Source organism: Pollicipes pollicipes, unplaced genomic scaffold (genome assembly GCF_011947565.3).
Source record: "Pollicipes pollicipes isolate AB1234 unplaced genomic scaffold, Ppol_2.1 Scaffold_6138;HRSCAF=7277_pilon_pilon_pilon, whole genome shotgun sequence".
In the NCBI taxonomy this organism is placed as follows: Eukaryota; Metazoa; Arthropoda; class Thecostraca; order Pollicipedomorpha; family Pollicipedidae; genus Pollicipes; species Pollicipes pollicipes.
Genome location: NW_023596818.1, coordinates 7,753,167 through 7,761,008, shown reverse-complemented (window position 1 = coordinate 7,761,008; position 7,842 = coordinate 7,753,167).

The window sequence follows — 7,842 nt, the reverse complement described above, 5'->3', positions numbered from 1 at the left end:
ACGCGAGTTCTCGAAACGCCATCGGAGCGGGCTAAGCCTCTGCATGACAGACAATGTGAGAGGAGCAGGAATCCGTCCGTCTGGCCTGATCAGCACGAATACGGGAAACCCGCAGCGCGGAAACTAAGCCAGCGGCAGACCACTGGATGGAGAAGGCCACCATAAAGCCCCTCTGAGACCTTAAGAAGAACTCTTGCACAACGGCCTCCGAAGACCCGATCTGCGCTGGCATTGGCAGACGGACTACTGGCTTATACAGTTCACAGGGTGAAGTGGCGAGATTCCGACGTTTGCTGTTTACATACAGCAGCGCCGCTGATCATATACATGCAGCAACGACACAACCAAGTACGCAGTGAGCCTTGCTCCCTCATGCGGCATTACACCCCGTCGCAAACCGAGAGGGCCGCAGGCAAACCGGGAAATTTGCACGACAGCAAACAACTCCCATCCATGACAACGAGCTACAGATAGAGCACCTCACCAAATGTGCATTTAACCTGCTGACAGTAAACAGCTCCACCACGAGAAAGCGTGATCAAGAGCAAACACGGCAAGTCACATGGATGACGCCTACGTAGAGCCGACAATGCCACCCCATGACAACATGCTCATCACTGAGCAGGGCGGCAAATCTGAATGCTATCTGCATGGCAGACAATGCCAAGATGTGGTGAGATGATCACGAGCAAATATTGTGGAAGCCTGGAAGGAGCTTGGAGACGGCAGGCAACTCAATGACGGGACAACAGGCAACGACCATCCGCCACAGGAAAATACAACCCCGCACGGAAGCGGCAAATGCCTGGATCAAGTAAAAACAGCAGGACTTCTTCCACACACAGCCACTCTCATCGTGGTCCATCACGCCCGAGAGGCAACTGGTACATGCGAAACCTACCTAAGAGTAGCTAGGGTTGCGTCCTAAAATGCGACCCAAGCTTAAAGGCTAAAGGGTAACTTATAAATATTGGAATACTTTTAAGTGGATAGGAGTACTCTGATGATCGAGAGCCAACTGATTGGCGTTTTATCTGGAAATTGCGCTCACAAACGCCAGGTATGAGCGACTCAACAATCATTTCTTTTCTTGGCCTCGATCAACGCATGCCCAATGGATAGCAGGATTTGGATGACATTATAATAGCGTCATGTATATCTGAGTGACCTCGAAAAATGTCCCAACTGGTCCGCACATCCTCACGGGCGTGTATCTCAGAAACTACAGGGGTTTAAGCCTTAAAAGGGAAAGAGCTGTCAAGTGCGCCGAATGATCTTGAAGATAGCCATTTCGGTGCAAAACCCCGCACAGATGTCGAACACTCCCTTGGAAGAAGCGCTACTCAGCCGATCCCACAAAGGTTTATTAATTACTGCTAGAAGTAATATGGGCGTGGTAATCGTGTTGGATGTTTCCCAGACGCTCAGAACGCGCTCCACCGGCACAGCCGCTTGCCGAGCGAGTGCCGTGGGAGAGCCAGCTTGTCGAAGTGCGGGGCGGCGACCACCGGCCAGCGATGGCTGGGGAATGTGGGCGACCCGCTCATCAGAAGCCGACAGGGAGGACCGCAACCAAACTTAACTACGGCAAGTCTCGACTCACGGGTTGGGTTCACCGCGAAATTTTTCTCTGGGGGGGGGGGGGGGGCTCTGATGAAAGTAGAGCATCTTCCCATTATTCACATCTTCCCATTATTCACATCTTGCCGTTTTGCCGGTTCTGTTCAGTAGCACCGCGCCACCAAATTTACACCACCAAAACGATAAGTAGCAACAGGATCGTTGCTCTCCATCTGAAACTGCTTGAGGGAACAATTTTCATCTAGCTGTATACAAAACATATTTGGAAAACCTCTTGGTTGGCTCAACCCACTCGCCTGTTCTTTACCAACGATTCCCGAAAACACGCGAATTTTTTATTGCATTTAGCAGGGAAAACATCGTGAGTGCATCCCAACGCCGGAGTGACATAACGGCAAGCTTCACCTTGTGTTAACGCAAAATTACACCTCTACGCTCGTCGTCACGGCCGACACCACGGCAGCCTCCACACCCCTCGCCCAGCCGTCACTGACGGGCCATTTAACTTTGCCTTTCGCATATCTGGATTTCACGCGGACGCGGCTGCTGGCCGCGCAAAACCGCCGCCTTCCCATCCGAGTCGCTGGCTTCACGCGTCGCTGCCGAGCGAATGGGAACGGATGAGGCCCAGGTAATGAGGAAGGCCTGTGAATCCTGCCGCCATTTGCCTGACACGAGAATACCACCGCCCTCCAAAGATGGCGCCTTTTCCGGCCGGCCAAGCGCCCGCCATCGAGAACCTATCACGTGTATTAATAAGGATTTCTCGCAGTTGAGATGGCTCGAGAAGCACGCCATATAACAGGATCGACCGAGACTCAAGCTGCGCCAAAAATGGGTCAGCCCAACACAAAAGAAAATAATGAGATAATTAGGATACGAGTGTCCGGGCAAGTGTGCGGGCAATGGGGAACAGTTATCGGCTCGTTTCCTGTCATCGTCACATAACGAATATTCGCTCTGCGCTTGTTACAACAGAGCGCACAGGCTACTCCGGCCATTTTGCAATGTTACAATGTGCAGGAAAGGCGTGAGGGTGTACGTGATCACGTCACCTATACACCCATACGCGCAAAGCCTCTTTTGTTGAAATGTCACCATGTTGTTGCATTTGCGCTGTGAAATTATTCCACGATTCGTTCAACGGGACGGTTTATTGCAGCGTTATTGTTTTGTGCGTTCGAACAATAATGATGGAAACATCAGCCTAGCTGTAAATAAACTTCTCATATTCACACACAGATGATCGCAATCGCTGCAACAATGACCTCGCCGGTGCGTTTCCTCTCGCTGCCGGGCATGAAGAATAATGCTTCGAGCCTGCGTGCTTCAAACGTAAAGTCTGAAGAATGTAGGCGAGACCCGTGGCCCGCCAAAAATCGCGATTGCGCGGAGGGTGTAGCGCGATTTTCGACTTTTTAACCTTACATCACGGAACTACTGACGAATTCCCCACAGTAGGTTGGAGCAGCTACCGCTGCCCTCATACTGATATGCCACTGTCACTCAGTTGGTGACACTGGTAATTTTATCTCCAACAGGCCTCAAACGTAATGCATGTCCACCCCAAGTCACAAAATCTGCCTCTTGACCTCACTGCAAGTGCTGAAAAATATGCCGTTGGTATGCGCCAGGAATAACTAATGCAAACAGCGCACCAAATACAGACAGAGAACTTCATAACGATGCATCTTTGGGCTGATCTAGGCAGCAGGCACCTCCTGACTTAGCAAGTCTGTGACGCATCTGTGAATAGATCGGCGTAAATGCCAGACCGCCCTTCTGTACCCTTCGAAAGGTCAGGCCCATACAGCGCGATAAAATAATATAATCTTCCCGGGGTAGCGCAGGCAAAGAATCTCGACCCCTTCACCCGTATAGTTGATGCCGTCAATGACAAGAGTGAACACATACTTAAACTGGATGCTGGCAAATAGCAGGCGGCTCTGCACTTACCGCCGCCACACGTCATTTATCGGTCATAACCGGTGAGACACTTCGGGCCGAACCTGCGAGGTTGCGCAAGCTAATTCCATGAATGAGTGTACTCCTAATGCCAGCGATTATGGCGGGCGATCTGGCAATGATTGCAACAATGGCTCTTCGACCCCACATCGCGATGAAGTGGTTGGTTCATGGCTCAATACAACCAACGACACGATATCGCTGATATCGCTGCAGCCGAAAACTGATGGAAAATGTATTTCGGACGCACGGACCCTTAAACCTTTACGAAAATATCTGCTCTGTTGCGGCCTTTATTTATAACCATGTTTGAAACCCTTTGGTTTGTTTTTAATGCTCACGAATACATTACTCGCACTTAACATTATCGCGTTTTAACGCCTCCCAAACAGACGACTGGCAAACCTGAAGACAAACCGCCATTGTCTTTTCCCACGCACCATAAACCGATCATTCGATCACAGCACAATGCCGCTTAGCGGCCGGCAAAAAGCGTCATGTTTTGCAGCTAACTAAAAAGAGTTTTGCGAGGTTCTGCAAGGCCAATCTTCGCCCGGCGGTAGAAGTCGGTGGGGTCGGCGAGTGATTTACCACAGCCGGACCGGCCGGCAGACATTGCTCCAACAGTCCCGGGCCGGCCGGCTGACAGCAGACAGAGCTCGACGTCTCGTGCCGGCCGGCAGACAGCGCTCGACAGTCCCGAGCAGGCCGGCAGACAGCACCCGACAGTCCCGCGCCGGCCGGCGGACAGCGCCCGACAACGCTCTCAGCAGCGGTGCCGCTCCGCCGTCCGTCCGAGACGCCTCCGGCGACGCGCTCACCCCGACCACCGTGCCTGGTCACGTCCCCGCGGCCCCCGCGGCGCCACCGTCACCACGCACGCTAACGAGGACTGGGGCCGGTGAGGCCGAATCTCATCCCGTGGCACAGCGCAAACGTACGGCCGCTCGCAAAATCGGACGGCGAGATTTGTCGCCGGTCATGAAACATGCCGACGGAGTGCACAGCTCCAGGCTCGATGCGGAGCGCCGCTGAACACGGCAGAGGAGTGTATCGGAGTCCACACCCCACCTCTGACCAGACCCAGGGGATCCACACCCAACCGCTGACTAGACCCAGCGGATCCGCAACTCACATTGACCAGGCCCTGTGGATAAACCCCAAACCTCTGACCAGGCCCAGGGGATCCACACCCAACCTCTGACCAGACCCAGGGGATCCACAACTCACATCGACCAGGCCTTGGGGATAAACATCCAACCTCTGACCAGACCCATGGGATACACACTCCACCACTGACCAGACTCAGGGGACCCGCAACTCCCCTTGACCAGACCCAAGGGATCCATATTCCATCTCTGTTCAGACCCAAGGGATCCGCAACCCATCTTGACCATACCCAGAGGATCCCCACCCCACCTCTGACCAGACCCAGGGATCCACACCCAACCTCTGATCAGACCCAGGGGATTTACACCCCACCTATGACTGTACCCAGGAGATCCACATCCCACCTTGACCAGACCCACGGTATCCACATCCCATCTCTGACCAGACCCAGTGGATCCACAGCCCCACCTCTGACCAGACCCAGTGGATCCACATTTCATCTCTGACCAGACCCAGATGGTCCACATTCCATCTCTGAAGAGTCCTAGGGGACCCACATCCCACCTATGACCAGACCCATAGGACACACATTCCATATCTGACCGAGACAACACACCGGATTAGCATGCCACCTCCGGCCAAGAGCAGCGTGCCGGTGTCCCAGCCCTGACAAAAGCACAGCCAGATCTGCACGCAACCCCCGATCCACACACAGCCGAATTCATGACCCCGACGTGGGGATACCGGTAGTGTTGTGGTTAACGCGTCTGCGTTAACCGCTGCGTGTCTGGGAAACCGGAGGTACGGGGTTCGATTTCCCGCGGTGCCCGCCCTTCCTGCCAGGGTGAGAGGCAGGTGACGCCATATAGCCTCAGCAGCTGGGTGCGTCGTAAAGCCCCAATGACACACACATGACACCATGACCCCTACGTGAGCAAGACGCTACCGGATCAAAATCCCTCATCGCCACGACACCGCAGGATCCATACACCCTTCCAAACGAGGGCAAATTTGGTAGCCACTCTACCAATCATGGACACACACGTCACACACATACACACGTTCCCAAACTTAGACACACACGAGTCCCACCCCATCTATGACCCAAAAAACAGGTGGATCCGTTTCCATTAAGCAGCTGAGCTTAAGGGCGTAGCGCGTGCTCGGTCGTACAGCGCCGATCCACACGCAACCAAGCCCGTACCCCGTCCCGCTCTCAGCCCGCGCCGCCACCTCGTCTGACGCCGCGCCGGACCCCGCCGGACCTGGCCGCCGCCCGGCGCCGCCGCCGGCCCCGCATGAACGATCCCATCCGCTAGCCGTTCGGCCGCGCAACAAGTGAAAGCCGGAGAAACGCCGCCCTGGGACTGGCGGCGGCCCGGCCGGCGAGCAACGAGCGGCCGGCGGCGGCGGCGGCGGCGGCCGGGCGCCATGGGACCAGCCGCTCAGCGCGCCGTGTATGGCAGACGCGATCAGTCCGGCGGCGGGCTGATGCAATGCAGGCCAGCGCCGCGCGAGACGCCGCTACACGCCGACGCACCGGTGCAGGACTGCGTCCGCGGTGCTGCGGCAGGTTTCGCGAAGCCGGTGGCGACCGGAGGCGGTCCGGCATGGGGCGGTCAGCCTCTCTCGGCCCGTTGTCTTTTCATATTGGTGCTTGAAGGAAATGGAAGAGCAACAAGAACTCACTCATTTTTTATTTTGATTGGGTTTTCAAGGCTTGTGGTGTTGGAGGGACTGAACTGCAGGCTGGGTGCAGGGGAGGGGAACGAGGGACGGGACGTAGCCCTGCCAGCTGAACGCGATCCCATCCGCTGCCTGGGGGTGCCTGCAGGCCGAGCTATTAACGGGATTGATTCACGACGCCGTGCCGATAGCCGATAAGGGGCGGCAGCCGTGCTACATAACCGGACTTGGTCCGTATCTGACATTGGATTGTTATAGTCGTGACGGCACCAAGACTTGACGGCGGCCTGTTGGTAAACTCGCGCCGATAAGAGCCGCTCGTCGGGAGCGGCGTTCGTCGCGCGGCGGCACGCAGTGCAGCCAGCGCCCCCTTCCCCTCCCCGCACCTCATGCACCAAGACGAGAACTCCGGCGCGCCGTTTTTTTTGTTTCTTGAGAAAGCCCGCAGCGCCTGGGCGCCAGTGCAGATTAGCGGCCGCTATCTGGCGAATTTCCTCGGCCGGGCGAAGTCTGGTGTGCGAATGCACAGGCGGCAAGGCCACGGCCGTCCTGCCGCCCCGCGGCGCCGAAGGCTGCAGCAGCACGGCGCCGGCTCCGCTGCGGCCCGCGTCACCCCACGCCGCGTCTCGTGTCCGCGCCGCCCCGCCGCCCGCGCCGCCGGCCAGCGGCTGATATTTCCGCCGGCTGCTTCAGTTACGATGAGCCATGCAGTTCGTCGGGCGCCGGGCGCGCCGGCTACTGCGCCGCGCCCCCGGGCGCCGGCGGGGTCACGTACCTGCGCCGCCGCCGGAGGGCAGAGCAGTGGTGCGGGGCCCGGCCCGGGGTCGGATGGGAGGACAGGCGGACGTCAGCTGCCGGGGAGGGAGACCCTGCTGCCGCCCGCAGCGCATCGGCGCGGTAGTGGGGCTAAACTCCGAGAGAATATCGGGTATGGAGCTCCAATAACGCAACACCACGCGTGTGTTGATCGATATTCGTATAGTTTGTGAAATCCCACATCCGAGGGGAAAAATCTGTGGACGTCACAGCTCTGGCCGATTTGGAAGAGGACAGCCTGCCCCTAACGAACCTTCTAAGAGAAGAAACACATCATTATCCCGCCTCGATCACGCTGGGCCACGGCAGCCGCCAGCGCGGCCGTTCGAGGGGAGGAGGGTCGGACGATCCGCGCGTGGACGGACGGTGCTGTCCCAGTGTGGCTCGGCGCCGCCGCCGCCGTCGTCGTCGGCTGGGCACGCGCCGTCACCGGGACAAGGCGCGAGCGCCGGCGGGCTTTGACCGGCGCCTGGCCGGCGGCGTGCAACAGGGCGCGAGCGCAGCATCCGAGCGGCGGCAGCGGCGGACGGGCGGGCGGGCGGAGCGGCTCGGCCCAATCAATAGCCGTGGTCAACGCATTGTGGCGGCGCGGCCGACTGGCGCCGGCGGCCGCCGCACCGGCCACACCCGGCGGCAGCGCGAGGCGGCCCCGGCCGCTGCAGCACTGGGGCCGCGGGCCGGCCC